Raw genomic sequence first — 20,610 nt, forward strand, 5'->3', positions numbered from 1 at the left:
CCGGTGACCACTTAACACCAGGTGGGTCCTGAGCTCATCCCGACATCTATGCATTAAATAAATATTAAACTCTAGGCCACGTATTTTAGTTTTCTATGGCGAAGGCGTAAGTGTCACCGTAACAGAAATACCTACTCGTATAAATTATTCTCTTCAATCGGTCCCTCATTGCTGAGGATCGTGACTCCGTTTAATTCCGTCAACTAGCTGTCTCCATCAATTCCGATCTGTAGCTTGGTGGAGTGCGTCGCTGACAGGTATTCTTAGTTCCTCCGCTATTTGGTCCGACCATCGTTTGGGACCTCTACCTCTAGGCCATTTTCCCTCGATTTTACCGGTAACCACAAGGCGTTCCAAACTGCTGGTATCCCTGCGTGTAACATGACCAAAATACTGCAATATTCTTTGTAGGCAGGTTGTGGATGGACGTTGACTCTTTTCTTTTTAACTGCTTGAGAATAGAGATGTTGGTGCGGCGGGCGGCAAATCATCATTAGACCGTAGAAAATAAAAGTCAAATAATATATACGCAAAATATTTTTTATTGTAATGTTTACCTACACACATCCACGACTACATCGGTAGCTAGAAGTTTAAATTTACAATTCTTATAACGAACTTCGTGATTGGAGCATTCAGAACGAAGACGATGTGTTCGGATAACGAAGACAATTTGGCGTACTTCGTTCGACAATCCACAAATACTCCTTTCTCGTGTGATCTTCCTTTATTGCATAGCAAAGGCAGAATATTACAGTTTGTATGTACCAATATAAATCGAGAAAACACAAATTAATATTGATCAATGGCTCGTCTTGCATCCATCAAGGAATATTACAAAATAAAAGCTAAACTGGTTTTTCAGATTGTACCTATACATATCGAGGGGTGAAAGTTATATGGTTGCGACATTTTTGGAACTTTACAGGAGAACCATTTAACAGGTTACCGGACCGGAGCGGTCCCTATGGGTGGATAATATTTACTTGCCAAATTACTTTGGCAATTACTTTGCCAAAACAAATCCGCAACTCACTTACCTAGAATACCCCTAATCGCAAGCAATATGTAAGAAACGTGGACCGTCATGGCTCATCTAGGCTAGTAGCTATTATAGCATATTGAACATATAAGAATTATATCGACAATATAATTGCATAATCAAAAAATTAAAAGTAGGAATAGCTTATTTGAGTAATTCTTTATCCATAAGTATGCATTTAATTACTTTTGACAAAAAATCGCTAATAAATCTCGGTCCTTAACCTTTTCAAGTTTAAAATTTAGAAAAAAATAATCCTACGAAAAATAAACTTCTTTAGCTATTCGAATGGGGTAAAATTAATTGAAGTTCAATTAAAAACATCGAACTGTTGATGCTGATACCAAATAAAACGCACCTTTAATTACAAAGATAAATGTCGCGTATTATTTATATTACATATATTTTATTTCACCCGTCGATATGTAGGTTTAAATAAATAAGATTGAACAAAAACTTTAGATCTCTTTAGAGACAAATGTGAGGTGGTTCTCATAATCTTGGAGGCGGTTATTCTCTATGCGACTGTAATGTCGCGATCAGCGAGTGACGCGTACAGAGATCTCATTCCGGAAGCTTCAGGTCACTACAGTCGGAAAAATTGCAAGACGATGCCCAGTGTTAAGTACTCTCTGTACATCCGTTCAAATGTATCCTCCCATCACAGGACTCGGGCAGCACCGTGAAGGTAAGCTTCAGCCCAAAGCTCATGGGGCGTGACCAAAACTTTTTTTATATATCTTAGATGGGTAGACGCTCACAGCCCACTTGGTGTGAAGTGGTTACCGGAGCCCATAGACATCTATAACGTAAATGCGCCACCCACCTTGAAGTATAAGTTCTAAGGTCTCTGTGTAGTTACAACGGTCACCCCGCCCTTCAAACCGAAACGCATTACTGCTTCACGGCAGAAATAAGCAGGGTGGTGGTATCTACCCGTGCGGACTCACAAGAGTTCCTACCACCAGTATACAGCTATATAGTATATGTCTATGATAAGCGGCCCGAAGCTCTCGTTTTGAAATCAGATCTCGTTTCGGAACCCAATATACACTTCGCTCGTCACTCGCCAGATACTAGATTACTTATGCAGAGGTACCAGATCCTCTTCCCCACCACGCGTTATCATCGATGGGTGACGTGGATCTACTAATTGGGTGCCGGAAGCCGTGGACACTTCCTCAGAGCAGCTACTGGATACGAGGGCTCTAAGTAACCTAAAACATTAATTACTTAGCAAGCATTTTCTTTTGGTATATTTCCACAAAACCATCCCACACTTTATATTCTAACCGCAATAAACTAAGTACATAATTTATTAAGGTCTACATTCCACGACATCTAAAATTACTAGAAAGCAGATAATTTTTTACATTCATGTTTAAAAACGAAAGAGATTCCCTGTATTTACAATTCTAAAAATTACAATTAAATAAAACCTACTACATTGTTTGTTCGTTTGTGTAATACTGAAAAAAAGTTGCCGCTTAAAATATTACTAAATACACTCTAATTTGCTGTCTTAGAAGCTTCGGTATCGGTGTTCTAGTACCCCGACAACAGATGGCGCTATGACATAAATATTCAGAGCCTTTTAAAACTATACGCTGAAATGGAGCCCCGACAGCAGATGGCGCTATAATATAAATATTCAGCACTTCTAAAACTATACATTGAAATGTGTCTTGGAAGAAATTGTTGTACTACAAGACGAATTTATTTTTTAAATAATATTGAATTGAAACTAGAGCCGTTTCGACACGCTCTTATTGGCTATGTTTGTTTGTACGTAATTGAATCTTTGAACGCCATTTCCACTGACTTCAAGACGTCTTATTAACTTGACAATTCGCTCACGCGTCAAGGATCGTTGACGATACAATAATATTATTTATATATAACTTCACCCCGACATCCTTTCCGGTGTCAACAGGAGATAATTGCCTCAGAATTGTTAGCTCGGTTTGCTAAATCGCATGTTTAAGTCTTTAAACTGTTTTTTTGGCTAGTGTGACATTTCGTGAAAACGACCACAGATTAAACTTTGGTTCGTTGATAATATTCTAACAGCTGATGTGGTCGTTGCTGTTCTTAAATAAAACAATTAACAAAACCCAATTTATTTGTTCCACCGTCTCAGTGTATTAAATAGTGTCCCCTGAAAGAGCCAATCAAGATGGCGCCACAGTAGCAAGACTGCTAAAATCATATCATTTCCACTTCCTACACTAGCGCTATTTCGATGAGTGTTCCAACGACTTACTGTTTACAGGCGGACACTTTTCAATTTGTCCCCGTACAAAAGATGGCGCTTACCTCCCAAAAAAAAAAGAAAGCTGTCATTTCATGCGATTTTTTTAACACAACTCCGAACTTTCAGATAATAATTTGCGACATTTATCACTACCGTTTTCATTTATCATTGTCATTTCGATAGCTCGACAAGCAACCAATTTCCAAAGATTATAAAGTTTCGACGAAGCAGTGAAATCAGGTTATGTTTTTTAGAAGTTAGGTTATGTACGTAAAAAACCATTTGGTTAACAAAAATGTCACTACCAAATTCCGAAAGACCATCTGAAAAAATAATTAAATGCAATTATAATACTATTTTCCCTTTTCGACGTTGCAAATTTCAATTTCGTACAAAAAAAAAACAGCCAAAAAAATTTTCACACACTACATTTCTTTTCTATTTAATGATCATTTCATATTTGAGGCTTAGAATATTTACACTATTCTAAGATTTGAGGTTAAATAATTCTTATAAGTAATACACGATGTGTAATCGAATGATTTAACCCCTGATCATTTCTGAATGGGAAGCTGGAATTAACGCGAAAAAACTCTGTAAAGTGACGTCATTCGTGGCTAAAAGAAGCGACGTGGTCATGTTAACGCGCGGCCACTGCTTAACCACATGTGACGTCATACGTTGTTAAAAACTGATCAGTTGAACGTTCTATATTTCACTAGCTATTTTTTACTGTATTATATATGTATTTAATCGACAATTGTTGACGTATGTAAATTTTATTCAATATTTTCACTTCACTCATGCATAGTCATATCGCCTTTTCACATTAAAAGTGTATAATTTCCTAAAATATTCGAAATTGAGTCAATATGCGGAATCATTTGGTATCACCAGTATTTTTCTCATATATACTGTCAAAAGAGCGTAGTTTAGTTTTAGTTTTTTTTTTCAGTTTACCTATGTTTTGACCACTATTAACAAGATTAATAGGTACATGATTTTATCTTACTTTAAAAGACAGATAATGTAACTGGTAAAAAATAAATGTTGCAAGAATGACTAACATTAAAAATATCACATGCTAAGCCTTTAAAACACTCTCCTGTGTAAGTTTTGAGATTATACAGTTTTAATGCGACAAGACGATATGTACATGTAAAATCAATTGAAATCGCAATAAGTATTAAATACACATTCAATTAGAGACAACATAAGGGCCTAGTTTTTAGATTGTACCGTTATCGGGGTCTAGTTGCCTATTGTTGCTTTTCTGAGAGGTACACGCTGCCTATATTAACTACCAAAGTCCTTTGGGATTCCTGCTGGGACGACAGGAACGGACCGCGAATCCCAGTCGCAGAACTGAGCCGTTGCGTCTCCCAATATTGAATGAGGGTAGTTACAAAATGTCTTGCGATACACAATCCTAAAACTCCTATGTCCTACGTGTTCGCCGATGGCTCCTCGTCGTCCTCCTTCAGCGCTACCATCTCGGGCAGCTTGAAGTGCTGCATGTGGAAGGGGGGCTCGGGACTGCTACACGCTGGAGTCTGAACCTTGAGCAGATGGGCAGCATTTTAAGCTAAAGTGTTAAGTGGTTACTGGAGCCAATAGACATCTACGACGTAAATGCCGCCATCTACCTTGCGATATGAGTTCTAAGGTCTCTCAAGTATAGTTACAACGGCTGCCCCACCCTACAAACCGAAACGCATTACTGCTTCAAGGCAGAAATAGGCAAGGTGGTGGTACCCACCCGTGCGGACTCACAAGAGGTCCTACCACCAGTAAAGTACGCAAATTATAATTTGCGGGTTTGATTTTTATTACACATTATGTTATTCCTTCACCGTGGAAGTCGATCGTGAACATTTGTTAAGTACGTATTTCATTAGAAAAATTGGTACCCGCCTGCGGGATTCGAACACCGGTGCATCGCTACATACGAATGCACCGGACGTCTTATCCTTTAGGCCACGACGACTTCAATGTATGTGGCGTGGTCTACTTCAATGGCCGAGTAGAATAGTCAGCGGTATACAGCTGCTTCACGGGCGGTAATGACCGGTCACCACCAGGGCCGTAAGCCGGTCTCCCAACATAAGATAGAATAAGAACAACCCAACATGTCTATATTGTGGGAGAGCTGTTACTAAACTGAGACTTCGGATTCGTTGTCTATAGGATCTGCCACTTTCTTTCGGCAGCAGTAGGAAACACCTCTAGATGTCTATTAAATAGACGAAGAGTTCAAGTAGCTTTTGTCATGTACCATCCACTGTAGAATGAATTTGGAAGGGTCCATGGTCTTCGCCAAGCGCTGTGACGTATCCTTCTTTAAACGAGGCTTTGGGAAAGTCCTCGATGGTAGCGAAAGGATCCCTGATACTGCTGACGTCCACGAGGTATAGTAACCACTTACCACCAGAGCGCTAGGATAGTCTCCTCCGAAAGACAATAAAAGATATTCTTTCCACAGCTGCTTGTAGTCAAAATCTCGCCAAAACCCCCCTAACAAGGGCCTCCCACTTCTATCGAGACAAACTGCGGAAAGCTGTGATTATCTTGTATCAGGACCGTATCCTGATGATTGATTTTTTTTTATTGCCTTTGTAGGCAGACGGGCATACGGCCCACCTGATGGTGAGTGGTTACCGTCGCCCATGGACTTCAGCAATGCCAGGGGCAGAGCCAAGCCGCTGCCTACCGCTTAATACTCTCCATAAGCCGTGCGATGGTAAAAACGAGATGCTGGTATCATCTCGAACAATTCCTCAGAGCACTCCCCATGGAACATACGGTACAAAATACAGAGGGAACCGAAGTCCCTCCGCAGACCCAGAGATTGAAGAGATATTTGAAGGATGCATCACTCACCACCATTTGCGGCTGCTCTTCCACTTTCGTGAACTGTTGATAAGAGAATTGATAGTATCATACTAATTTATTTATGTCGATGTGGCCTGAAATGCTCTTGGAGTCTGAAATCTTGGAGTTCTGGGGTGAACACGTCGATTGCATAATCAAATCGACTGATTAGCGACAGAATTGACGAAGATGATGTAGTAACGCAGATTTGCAAGATTAACCGGTTGTATTTTTATATACGAACCTATTCCTTCACCGTGGAAGTCAATCGTGAACATTTGTTAAGTACGTGTAGTTCATTACAAAAATTGGTACCCGCCTGCGGGATTCGAACACCGGTGCATCGCTACATACGAATGCACCGGACGTCTTATCTCGCAGGCCACGACGAAATTACTAGAAAAATCCACGTACCTATCCAGGAAACACGAATGTCAGGCATGGAATCAAGAATTACTAATCTTTTAATTACTAATTTGCTATTTTTCGATTTAGTCAGTAACAAAATTTTTTTAATTTTCAAAACTTCATAATTAAAACAATTTCGTTTAACAAAAAAATACAGCAATACGTATAGGAGTTACTATAGATTGTTTTTAAGGTCTTTACGTGTTTATTATTTTCAAATTTTCAATTTATTTGCGTTCAAAACGATAAAACGTAAAAATCTTGAAACATGAAATAAAATGTGTACACCGACATAGTATTCATGAAATATGCGCACTTACATAATTAGTCCGACCACGTCTTCGTTTCGGCAAGATGCCTTTTCTCGCCATAAAGAATCTGTAATGAAAACAGAACTGTGAGGTTTTGTTCGAAAGAGATCCTCAATCTTCCCGTTTCCCGAGCGCTATGACACGTATTTTTAATACACTTTTATTAGCTTCAGACGTATGTACCTATGCTAGTAACGGAATCTTTGAACATGGTTTTGACCCCCTTCAAAACATCGGATTAACTCGAAATTTGGTATACTTATTAAGGACCGAAGACAATTCAAAATTTAAAAAAATATTGAAAAAATTTAAATACAACTAAAAAATAAATAATAGTTTAAGCAAATTAATAAAATACGCTTTTATAGAAAATCCAACTAAAAAATAGAAAATAAATTTTAATAAATTTGAATTAAAAATAGTGTAAGAAAAAAAATTTTTATTGTTAAAAAAGCGTGGGGTGCTTTTCAGGATATTATCAAAATAACCCTTCTACTCATATCTATACTAATATTATAAAGCTTACAGGCATGTGTCTGTAACTGGCTTACATACCAGTTCTTAATTTTATATTTGTTAATTTTCGAATTAACCCACAGACACAACCCACTGAGTTTCTCGCCGGATCATCTCAGTGGGTCGCGTTTCCGATCCGGTGGTAGATTCTGCGAAGCACGGCTCTTGCTAGGGTCAGTGCACAGAACACTATTACTAAGGGTCAGTGTTAGCATCACTCCGATTTGAGCGCCACGAGCTCACCTACTAGTTAAGGTTACGCTGAAATAGCCTCTCAAGGCTTAGGTAGGAAAAAAATATTTGAATGTTTTGTGTGTATTGCTGTTGGTGTGTCTAAATAAATAATCACGACCCGGGGAGACCTACCTTATAGTAGATATCGGGATGTTGAACTGTTCGGAAACCGTTTGGAAAGTGGACCCTCGACTGACGCAGTCCGCGGCCTGTCTCAAGACGACCTCACTGCGACGGATCCTCTTGTTTATGTGGTATTCCATCGGTTGAGACGACTGGCTCACCTGAAACATAGTTAACCTAACTGTCTCTCGGCAGCTACTGATGGCATCTTCGGCGTCAGTGCTGTGATGACCTATTGACTACTAGCCCATGTGTGTGCTGGTTTAAGATATTAGGTAGAAGTCCTGGGTTGGAGTTTAGAGAAAGAGATATCGCCCACCCACCCACCTATATATTAATACGCGAAGGAAAAACTTTGTATCCCTTTTTACGAAAATTGCGCGGACGGAGGAGCATGAAATTTCCCACACTTATAGAGAATATAGAGAAAGAGTGCAGAATGTTAATATTTTTTTAAATGATGCCTAAAAATACATTAAATCAATAAAAAAACATTACACACGTATGTATTTGATACACACAGTCACGTATACTATTTATTTATTGTCAAACTTTTGTTATTGTTTAAAGTCTGTGGTCAAATTGAGAATAGATTAATATTGTTTGTCTTTAATATTTTTTGTTTAAAGTGTAGTAGCCATGTCCAAATTTGTGATTATAGAAGTATAAATAGCCTTTGACAATAGAATCCTAGTAATGTTCAAACTTATAATTTCAATTATTTATAGTCGAATTTTGACTACTGGGCGACCACTAGTTGTTATAATATGACAATGAAAATTTAATGAGAGAAACATCTGGAAATTTCGACGGTGTAATTAATTACCTGGGGCTGATCTCGGACTTGTATCAGGTTTACGGACGGCGAGCTCCCGGGGCTGATGGTCATGATCTTCGGTCTGATCTCCAGGAAGGTAGGCGGTATCGCTGGGACCGTATTCTGGGAGCATAAAACGCGATCCAAGCATCGTTTATTAAAAGTATTCACATAAAGTAAAATAATGAGATTGATTCGAGCTATCTTCTTTCCAAGATTTCATTTGAATGTAGTCGTATTTCTGCGCGTCCTAAAAAGACCTTCCACATGTCCACTTCTCGAACGAAATATGCTTCTCTTTTGTCCGTAGATTTTTTTTATCTTTGAAGGTTTACTATTGTCCCGGAGGCCTTTCCAGTTTCACCAGGACAGGTGGGCGAGCAAAGGCTCAGCCAGGAGGGGTGGGATTTGCTAACAACTGCCCGAGCGCCTCCGAAGGAGACCTAACAACTCAAAAGCAGCTGCTTCGCGAATCTACTACCGGATCGGAATCGCGACCCGCTGAGAAGATCCGGCGAGAAACTCAGCGGGCTTGATGCATGGGTTAGGTTGCACGTCGAATTCGACAAAGAGTTCGACGAGTACGGTTACCGGGGTCCCTAAGCCTGCTCTTAGTGTTAGAACTGAAGGCATCTAATGCAAGAGTTATTGGATCTGATGGATCCGTCAGGAGGTGACGTCCGTAGATCTTGTAGGTTGTATGATACTGAATTCTCTAATACTGACATCTTTTGTTTGACACTTGTAGCGTATAAAAATGCTATTTTGGAATAATAATAATAATAATTATAAGGTGATTTAGTCCGATGAGTATTATTTAGTTTTATAGTGTAAGTTGATGTACACAATAATATGTACGTATTGTGTTGCTTTTGTTGTTAGTGTAAACTTAAATTTTAAATATATTTTTTTGTTCACTCTCTACTTATATGTCATTTTGACGGTGGAAACATGTTTGGTTATTGTTTTAACTATTTTTTTATTATATGTTTGCATTGTACTGTTGGTTTTCCAAATAAATAAATAAATTAAACCGGCATTACTGACACCGCTCTTACGACTTAATCTCGCTTATAATATTGTCATTACAGCCAATCTTAACACGGTTAAGCGTTTGTTATGTAAAACCTTTACAACTCTTTAGTTTAAAAGATTTTTTTCCGAGAGATTATCTGTATTGTCCGTCATGGAGAGAAAAAGGACTTCGGTTCCCTCTGTATTTTGTACCGTATGTTCCACGGGGAGTGCTCTGAGGAATTGTTTCAGATGAGTTTGATGTTCATCTCGTTTTTACTATTGCACCGCCCGCCACCGGAGCGGAGTTCATCCATACAACCTGGAGCCACTGCGGTCATCCACAGTGCGTTTCTAGAGATCTTTTTTGCGACGTACCATCCGACTTTGGAATGAGCTCCCCTCCACGGTGTTTCCCGAGCGCTATGATATGTCCTTCAAACGAGGCTTGTGGAGAGTACTTAGCGGTAGACAGCGGCCTGGCTCTGCACCTGGCATTGCTGAAGTCCATTGGTGACGGTAACCACTCACCATCACAAAAAACATAATTTAATAATACTGTTTAAAATAATAATTTGAAAAGGCGATTAAAGTGTTTCAATGTTGCTGTAATAAGGACAAGGATATCTTACGGTTTTCACGTGCTGTATAATAAAAGCTGGAGGTTCGTCCTTCGTGCCGTATGTGTGGTCGTCTGTGACGGTCACACGCCGGGTCGACTCCGCTTCCGAATCGGAGGGGCTGTCGTATTGGCACTGAACGTTGGCTATGGCGAACTCTGAAATAAGCAGCTCGTGATAAAATATTCCTAGATGTTTTTTTTTATTTTGAAGTATGGCAATTTGTTTCTTGCGATTATTTTTATGTCGAAGGGTGAAAGGCTTTTTTTATTGCTTTGTTGGGTGGACGAACTCACGAACCACGTGGTATTAAGTGGTTACCGGAGCCCATAGACATCTACAAAGTAAATGTCGCCACCTACCTTAAGATATCTAAGGTCTCAGTTTTAACAGTACAACGACTGCCCCGTCCTTCGAACTGAAACGCATTACTGCTTCACGGCAGAAATAGGCAGGGCGGTGGTACCCACCCGTGCGGAATCACAAGAGGTCCTACCACCAGTAATTACACTAAATATGTATTGTTTGACTTTGTTTGCATTGTATTCGTTATTCCTTCATTATGGAAGTCATTCGTGGACCAGCTCATGGCCCATCTGGTGTCCGGACCCCCGAAGCCCAAAGACATCAGCAACATAAACGCACCTTGAGATACGAGTTCTAAGACTTAATAACTCTTTTTTATTTACTCAAGCATAAGTAGGACGTATCTAGGAAGATGAAGAAGAAAGGGGTCATTGTACCCCGTTAAGGAAGCAAGGGATGGCCCCCGGGACAAACCCTGGAAAGGATTCGGGAAAGGACCCCCTGCTCCTTTTTTCCCTACCTAAGCTGTGAGAGTCTGTGTCTAGGGAAACCTATTAGCGTAAACTTAACTAGTAGGTGAGCTCACGGGGCTCAAACCTGACGACGTAGCTAACACGAACCCTAGCAAGAGTCGGACTTCGCAGAATCTACCGCCGGATTGGAAACGCGACCCACTGAGAAGATCCGGCGAGAAACTCAGCGGGCTGTGTCTGGGGGTTAATTTATTCGCCGAGCCAGAGGCGGATTATCCGTAAGGCAAACTAGCCACGTGGCTAGGGGCGTGTAGTTACAAGGGGCGTGCGAGCTCAGAATTTTTAAATAAATAAAGAAAATAAGATATCGACGATTAAGAACTAAATGCTGATCTATAATCTAAATCTTTAAGAGAATATATTGTACAAGCATCGATATACTCGTATTATGCTCGTATAATATTTGTTTGCGGCTTTGTTTGTATTTCATTCGCGCATTAGCGTAAGTACAAGGGTCCTGGTCTACTAAACCCTAGGGTTTGATGATACAACGTCATCGTAATTGCAAAAACAACTAGTTAAAATGTATAGTATTATGATGGCCATTTATGCCCGGTACAGGGGCGCGGATAAAGTGATTGCCTAGGGCGCTCTGGACCTTTAATCCGCCACCGCGCCGAGCCCTTGGTCGCAAGCGACGGGTTCGGCGAGAACGATGACCGAACCTTGCTACGAGCGGGAGTGAGTTTTGGATGGAGGCGCGCGTCTGCGTGTTCTCGGCCGAAGAAACATTGACTTGATATATGGAATATGACGGGCTCTATCTGAGAGGTCCGTTCCGTTCGGCTGCTGAAGCCAGAATGTGTTGTGCCTTTTTTATAAATGAGGGATTCCTGGTGACCCCAGAACAGGCGGGCGAGCCCAAAGTCAGCCAGGAGTGGTGGGATTTGCTAAGACCCGTCCGAACGCCTCCATAGGAGACCTAACAACTCAAGAGCAGCTGCTTCGCGAATGAATCTACGACCGGATTGGAAACGCGACTCACTGAGAAGATCCGGCGAGAAACTCATTGGGCTGTAGGTATCTGTGGGTTATGTTGTGCGACAACAGTCACTCGTATTTATAGTAGAGCAATGGGGGTAGTTTGTTCAAGAAGAATTCTAAACACAATCTTAAACAATTCTTTACAAATGTTGGACTGCTTTTTTTTATTGCCCTTGTAGGCAGACGAGAATACGGCCCACCTGATGGTGAGTGGTTACCGTCGCCCATAGACTTCAGCCATGCCAGGGGCAGAATCTAGCCGCTGCCTACCGCCTACCTACTTATCAGTTAACTTTAACTAGTCTTAGTTAAATTAACTCTTTGACTGCCGTGTAGATCAGCGGTGCCCTACGCTGCGTAATGACGTAGATATGTCGATTTCTATTACTAAGCGCGTCTGCATTGAGTATTTTGCCTTCTTTTGTTTTCAATGTGTGTTTTAGTCTTTTAGAAATAGATTCACTCTCAGTATCGTTCGGATTCGTCTTTCCCAGAGTCTACTAAATATTCCAGGGCCTTAGTAACAGAAATCGACATCATTACTTCAGTGCGCCATGCACCACGTAAGGCGCCGGTGACCCTCTTGGCAGTTAAAGGGGTAATACAAATGCTGACATTTAAATACTTAATAATTAAGCTGAGGACAGCTATGAAGCTCAACAGAAGCTCTCTCCGGGTATCTTCGTGCTGTGCGATCCAGTAAGGCCAGTGCTCACTTTGGGACTTCACCCATTTTCTAACTTTTTTTATTTTTATTGCTTAGATGGTTGGACGAGCTCACAGCCCACTTGGTGTTCAGTGGTTACTGTGTACACAATGTAAATGCGCCACTCACCTTGAGATATAAGTTCTAAGATCTCAGTATAGTTACAACGGCTGTTCCACCCTTCAAATCGAAACGCATTGCTGCTTCACGGCAGAAATAGGCAGGGCGGTGGTACCTACCCGCGCGGACTCACAAGAGGTCCTACCACCAGTAATTACGCAAATTGTAATTTTGCAGGTTTGATTTTTGTTACATGATGTCATTTATCCTTCAGCGTGGAAGTCAATCGACATTTGTTAAGTACGTATTTCATTAGAAAAAATTTGTACCTGCCTGCGGAATTCGAACACCGTTGCATCGCTACATACGAATGGAACCGGACGTCCTATCCTTTACGCCACAATGACTTCAACTCTGGGCACGAGACTGGTAATTCAAATAATACACTTAATTTTTTTGTTTTTGTATTTAGAAAAATCAATTATTATATCATACAAATACAGTGACCCGTAAATTCATAATAATTATTCACGAATTATAATTAATTCATTATACCAATATTTCGATGGTCTTAATGCTAAGTTAAAACAAACAGTATGCAAGTTTTATTTGGAGTTTCTCGTGAGAGAACAAAGTTATACATTGTTATATAGCTCAGGATAAACATGCGCATTGGAGAATATTTCGTATTTCAACACAAACATATAGAATTGGTTAATATTCAGTGTGGTTTGTGCGAGTTTTTTTAACGTTCTCGATAGCGTAAAAGTTAACTCAAAATTGTATGGAGTTTTTTTTTTCTTATTGCTTAGATAGGTGGACGAGCTCACGGCCCACCCGGTGTTAAGTGGTTTCCGTTGTAGATGTCTATGGCATCTACAACGTGAATGCTGCCACCCACCTTGAGATATGAGTTCCAAGGTCTCAGTATAGTTAGAGATATGAGTTCACGGCGGAAATAGGCAGGGTGGTGGATCTACCTGCGTGGACTCCAAAACTCGCTCTAAACACGCTAAAGAAAGGCAATTTGAATGCTTCTTAATAAACAAATACGAGGGGTGAAAGGCCATTTATCTTTTATCTTATCATATCTTTATCTTATACATTTATCTTTGTAATTAAAGATCCCGTTTATTTGGTATCAGCATCGACAATTCGATGTTCTTAATTGAACTTCAATTAATATTACTCCATTAGCCAAATAGCTGAAAAAGTTTTTGTGTTATAATATTTTTTCCAAATGCTTAAACTTCAAATAGCTCTCCTGTAAAGTTCCAAAAATGTCGTTTAAACCAAATAGCCTTTCGCCCCTCGATATGTACTTACTAAGTACCTAAGGTCTACAAGGAAAAAAAAAATCGAAGAAAAAAAACTAAACTTTATAAATCATCTATAATATCAAACGTGAAAATAACGAAACAACTTTAATGCGATTCAATTATATTTTATTTCATTAGTTTAACAATTAAAAAAAAAAAATTCAAGTCCATAAAAATAAATTAATGACTCTATTAATATATATTTCTTTACGTCCAACTAAGCAGTCATAACCTCTGATCTCATAAGGGGTTAGTGTAAATAAATGTAGCATCTAGGGTTGCCAGACGTCACGTATTTCCCTGGACGTCCCATATTTTAGGCCTAGTTTCAAATGTCCCGACAGGACTGACTCTGTCTCTACACCTCATTACGGATCCTCCCGATCCATTAACGGTGCTTTTAGGCACCACAAGAACCGGTCACCGTCCTCGTCAAACCCGTCGCTTGCGACGATGCGCTAGACGAGTCAATCAACCCACAGACACAGCGCACTGAGTTTCTCACCGGATCTTCTCAGTGTGTCGCGTTTCTGATCCATTGATAGATTCAGCGAAGCACGGCTCTTGCTAGGGCCAGTGTTAGCAACGTTCCGGTTTGAGCCCCGTGATCTCACCTACATGTTAGAGCGAAGCTGAAATAGCCTATGAAGGCTATCAGCATAGGTGGAAAAAAAAATTGTCCAGTATCTGAACCGTACGATTATCTGTATTGTTTTTTATAAATATGTTAAAACCGGTAAAAATATGTTAAAACTGACTTGCTCCTCGGAGAGATATAAAAAATAAAATAAAGAACGTCACTACTTATATAATTTTGTTTCTTATTTGTCCCGGGCAAAAAACTAAATTCCCGTATTTTTGGCCTGTTTAAGCATTTGCCCCTTATAGGCTAAAAAAAAATTTGGCAACCCCAGTAGCATCTATAGTGAAATCGTTAATTTTCATCTAAAATGACGTCACAAGTACCTAATGGTGTTCCCCTGAGACTAGTTTCAAAGGTATTCGCTGCTAATAAAATTAAATTAAATATTAAATAAAATAAAAAATACTTTTCGGTTCCATAATGATGAAGAATGGAATCAAAACGCGCGAAAGATGCGTTTTAAATTCCAATTAAGTATCTTCAAACGTTTTTATAAGCACAAGAGATGCGTATTAACGCTATGAAATTTATTTTCATACGAACAAAAGAATGTTTCTTAACAAAACAGCGAGGGAAATCGAAATGAAGGCGATGCTTGAATACGCAATCCATAGACGCAAAAGATCGCTATATAAATATGTATACAACAAACTATGAAACAAGAATTATAATTTGAAGGATGAAAAGCTATTTAAGCGGCATTTTTGTTACTTTACCAGCCATTTAAAGTTTAAGCATTTGAAAAAAATATCATTAAAAAAAACTGTTACAGCTATTTCAACGGAGTAAACTTAATTAAAGTTCAATTAAAGATGTCGAACTGTTGATGCTGATACCAAATAAAATGCACCTTTAATTACAATAATAAATGTCGCGTGTTAAGCGAGATGTCACTTAAACCAAACCTTTCACCCCTCGTTATGCATATTATATAAGTTATGTCTATAATGATCGAAAGGGATGACACGAAATAAAAACTTAAAAAGAAAAACAAATCTAACGTAAAATTCTTTAATACGTTCTAAATTTAGTAAATAACATATTTTTGGATTCCGCTTTAAAATTACTTTGGCTTCGTAGGAACGCTAAAAATAGGAAAAAAAATAAAGAAAACGAAACAAAAACTTTAAACGTAAAAAATCGTTGCAAAAAAAACAAATTTCTTAATAATAAATATGGGAGACTTCGACTTTTTGGCGGGAACGCGACGGACGAAATAGCGTGAATTGTTTTATTTTGATAATTTAGCGTCTATCCGCGGGCTTAAGCTTGTAATAACAGAGGTTTGTTTAGCGTCTATTAAAGTCTAAGACAGTGAAGGTAATGAGACGAAATAGCTAGACCCGGCTTATTGGGTTCGTTCAAAAAGTCAACTGAAGTTTTAGCGAACAACCACCATTATACCGAAACTTATTTCGTCTCATATCATCGCGTGTGAACCTCAAGCACCGGTTATCGTTCTCGTCGAACCCGTCGCTTGCGACGAAGGGCTCGAAGAGTAAATTAACCCACAGACACAGTCCACTGAGTTTCTAGCCGGATCTTCTCAGTGGGTCGCGTTTCCGATCCGGTGGTAGATCCTGCGAAGCACGGCTCTTACTAGGGTTCGTGTTAGGAACGTCATCAGGTTTGAGCCCCGTGAGCTCACCTACTAGTTAAGGTTACGATGAATTAGCCTTTCAAGACTATCAGATTACGTAGGAAAAAACAAAAAAAAAGTGTGACTCAATTAAATCCCGATTAAGGACAGTAACACGTCATTAATTCATTACGTCAGGTAGGTAGACGAAATTGTAACAGTTACTGGTATAGATTGGCTGAACAACGCCAAGGATAGAAAGAAGTGTTGTACTTTAGAAGACGCTTCAACCCGAAGGGGGTCTGTACAGAAATAATGTAAATATTTATCAATAATAAATTAATATAAAAAACTAATTTTTAATCAATTAATGTATGTTGAAATTATGTTTCTTTATTGGATGTTAAATTCTAATTAAGTTGTCAATTAAGCTATAACTCTATTTATTTGTATAAGAAAATATTGTAATTTAATTTTTAATAATTTTGTATGGAATAAAGAAAACTTTATTATTATAATGACAGTAACAAATCAACTGCATATCCTTTTTCATTTAACAGAGCATGTAAGTATTTTAATGATTGAAGATTTTTTTTTTAATTCGACACTGACAATGTTGACGTCGCAAGACGAATATTGCCATACTTCAAAAATTAATAGAAAAAATGGTGAGCGTGCAACTTGGTGCACGTGAAAGAAGTGTAACTTCTTTTGCGGTGTGCAGTATTGCGTTTTCTTCATTTTTCATCTTTAAATCAAATTTTTTCTTGTAATATAAAATGCTGTGTTTAACAGAAGCGACCTAGCTCGCTTTCTCCTCTCCCTCTCTCCACGATCGAGTGGTTCGCGAGACGCTCTGTCTATTTTCTCACTCTCGCTCCTCCTAAATTGTATCTTTTCTGTCTAGCCGTAATGAATCTGTCGCTAGTTAAACTTTACTCTTAACGCGCCTAAAGAAGTTTCACTTCAAAAAGGTCACGGGAGTCTCAAGCTGCCAATGGACATTTAGAATCTATCTAATTCTCGAATTCGATGCGCCACGTCATTGACTCCGTACTTTTGTACGCTTCACATTGCGGGTCCGCGGAATTTCGCTATTATCACTATTTTTCTTTGGATTTACAATCTCAACACTCATGAGCGCATTTAACGCGAGCCTCTATCTATTGCGAAACAAAACTCGCGTTTACCCGACAACTGGTCATCAATTTAACCCACAGACACAGCCCGCTGAGTTTCTCGCCGGATCTTCTCAGTGGGTCGCGTTTCCAATCCGGTCGTAGATTCTGCAAAGCACGGCTCTTGCTGGGGTTCGTGTTAGCAACGTCGTCTGGTTTGAGCCCTGAGCTTACCTACTAGTTAAGATAATGCTGAAATAACCTCTCAAGGCTATCAGATTATGTAGGTAGGTAGGTAATGGCGTGCAACCTCTTTGACAGGACATAAGACCTACAACGATGTGACACAGACTAAAACAGACGCTTGACAAGAATTCAAATATAAAGAGAGAAATAGAACGAGGGCTTACGTGACTAGCGGCAGGCATGGTTTTTTTTACTTCCTAAAAGACAGGCACGAACCAGACGACAAGGAACGAATTGATCATTCTCGTATGTACATAAAATAGACGACAAAAGAATTAGCACACTGAATTTCTCGCCGGATCTTCTCAGTGGGTCGCGTTTCCGATCCGGTGGTAGATTCTGCGAAGCACTGCTCTTGTTAGGGCCAGTATTAGCAGCACACCCGGTGTAAGCCCCGTGAGCTCGCCTACACGTCAAGGAGAAGCTGATATAGCCTTTCAAGGCTATCAGCATAGGTAGGAAAAAAATATGTAAGACCAACATTACAGAATCGTAACCACATTGATTAATTTCATAGATAAACTATATACAAATTAGAGTAAGCACGGGTCAAGCTAAGTGGTCTAAATCGCCTTTAACGAAATGGCCGCCAAAATTTCATTAAACGTTGAGCTCCGGTTTGTATGTAGCAGCCTATTTTAGATAGGTCAAGCTTCACGGTCGATGTTCAAGTTACACAAAATGGCCGCTGTTATACAGTAAATACATTTTCATAATAATTAAAAGTATAATTAATTATGCATAAATTCCTTAAAAAATAATTTAAGTACATATACTTTTTAATTTATCTTACAATTTACATATGATTTATTATAGTATATTTTTGCTATTCATAAATTACTAATATATTATTCTAAGTTTTATTATAATATAGACACTATTAGTTATATTATTCTTGTATATTAAATAATGACTATGAAATCCCTATATTCGATTAATAATTGGCAAAGGATAAAGGTTGTGAGCAGATTCCTTATTGTAACAAACATATTCGTGGTATTGTTAGAAAGAATATACAGAGATGTGAAAGCCTGTTTGATTGATTTAACATTTCGCTTAACACGTGACATATATCTTTGTAATTAAAGGTCCGTTTTATTTAGTATTAGTATCAATCAACAATTCGATGTTTTTAATTGAACCTCAATTAAGTTTCATTCGAATAGCTGAAGAAGTTTTTTTGTTATATTTTTTCCAAATTTTTACCTTTAACTGGCTCTCTTGTAAAATTTAAGAAATGTCACACAGCTCGATATAATAATATACTATATTTCACACAGTCTAAAAATTTTATTATGTGTTTTTTGTCTGTGTTTTTTGTACCTATTGTAAAATGACCGTGACAAAATTTGTTAAAAATGTGTAGTGAACATAAATAAATTCCCACGACAAGCGTGTTTTTAGTTTAGAAAATTAATATTGTTTACGTTATAGAAATTTGACCTAGGGAGACGATGAAAGAAATATTGTAGTTTTTTTAAACTATAACAGAATAAATAAGGGTAAAAAAATTCCGTTCCTATTGAACGTACGCCGGCAGCGGGTGTGGTCCGTCAGTCGTGAGCACTCGTGAGCACCGGTGAGCACACGTGAGTGCTTGTAAGCATTCGTGAGTAGTTTCAAATATACGTCTGCCAGCGTACGCGGACAAGATTTAGCATTTAAGTTAGAGCGATTCATCGTAGCGCTCCGAACGGGACTCCACCATCAGGTCCAAGGGATCTAAGATCTGAGTTGGTCTCGTCCCCCGCCTGCCTTTAGAGAATTGACTCTTTATATCATATTTCTCCATCCAATTCCTAAGAGTTTTCCTGGGCACTCCATATTTGTTTGATGCTGCATACACGCTGTAACCCTTCTTGACGGCGATCAGAGCGTCTCTGAGATGTTGCGAGGAATATTGCTTATAAGACTTTTCTTGGAACACGTCGGTCTCGATATTCACGATGGCGTTAGGCCTCCGCCCCACGACCCGGGGCCTCGCGTGTATGTTCATTGGTATACCGTTATCCATATCAATAAAATGTCTTGTGACGATTTTCGTTGACGTCCTCAAACCTGGAACAAGCAAGGAAAAAGAATCGCCCGTTAGTATTTTTGTTTTTTGTTTAATTTAATTCTCCCGAGTTCTCGGTGGTCTCATTAAAGTTGGCAACATTGTTTTGTTTGATACTATAAAGGGCGTTCCTTTTCCTGGCTTCCTACTGGGGAGGGGAACGTGTTCAAAAGCGAGGAAAAGCCGCTCTTCTGGGATTTAAAATAAAGTTTAATTTCATTTAAATTAACGGTACCATTGTTTAGCTAGTAAGTGTTCTGGCTATTAGGTGCAAGGAAGCGGTACAATGCAAATTACACTTCGACCTCACGTACCTCAAGGTGGGCCATGATGCTTACCTTACTTACACTAGTAAAATCAAAATAAAAAAAAGCTTTTTTTTTTAATACATATTCCCAATAGAGATTGTAAAGCCTGGTGTTAAGTATCCATACCTATCAAATTGTACTATTTAACGATTGATGATAATTTCGGTAAAATGGTGGTCATTTACTGAGATTTTTTTCAGTGGTCATTTTGGAGGATCCCGAGAAGTTAGGTCCGGCGGCTTTGTTTCATTTTCCCACATTTGTGCACTTTCACAGATACTAAATAGTTAATAAACCATCGTTATTACTTATTTAAGCCTAAAGAAACACTAAATAGACAAAATAAAACAAATCACACATATTAACTTCTCGCGTTCCCGCCAAAAAGTCCTTATATACGTTTAAATAAGTAGATATAGCTATAGATAATAAAGACCGAGACATAATGGAAAATAGTATGATGTTCACCATACAAATGTTTGTCTGATGTGGGAAATGCATACCCGATCCTGTAGACCGAATGATAAACAGTCGACGTCGCC

The sequence above is a fragment of the Bombyx mandarina genome, chromosome 23 (assembly GCF_030267445.1).
Source record: "Bombyx mandarina strain Sakado chromosome 23, ASM3026744v2".
In the NCBI taxonomy this organism is placed as follows: domain Eukaryota; kingdom Metazoa; phylum Arthropoda; class Insecta; order Lepidoptera; family Bombycidae; genus Bombyx; species Bombyx mandarina.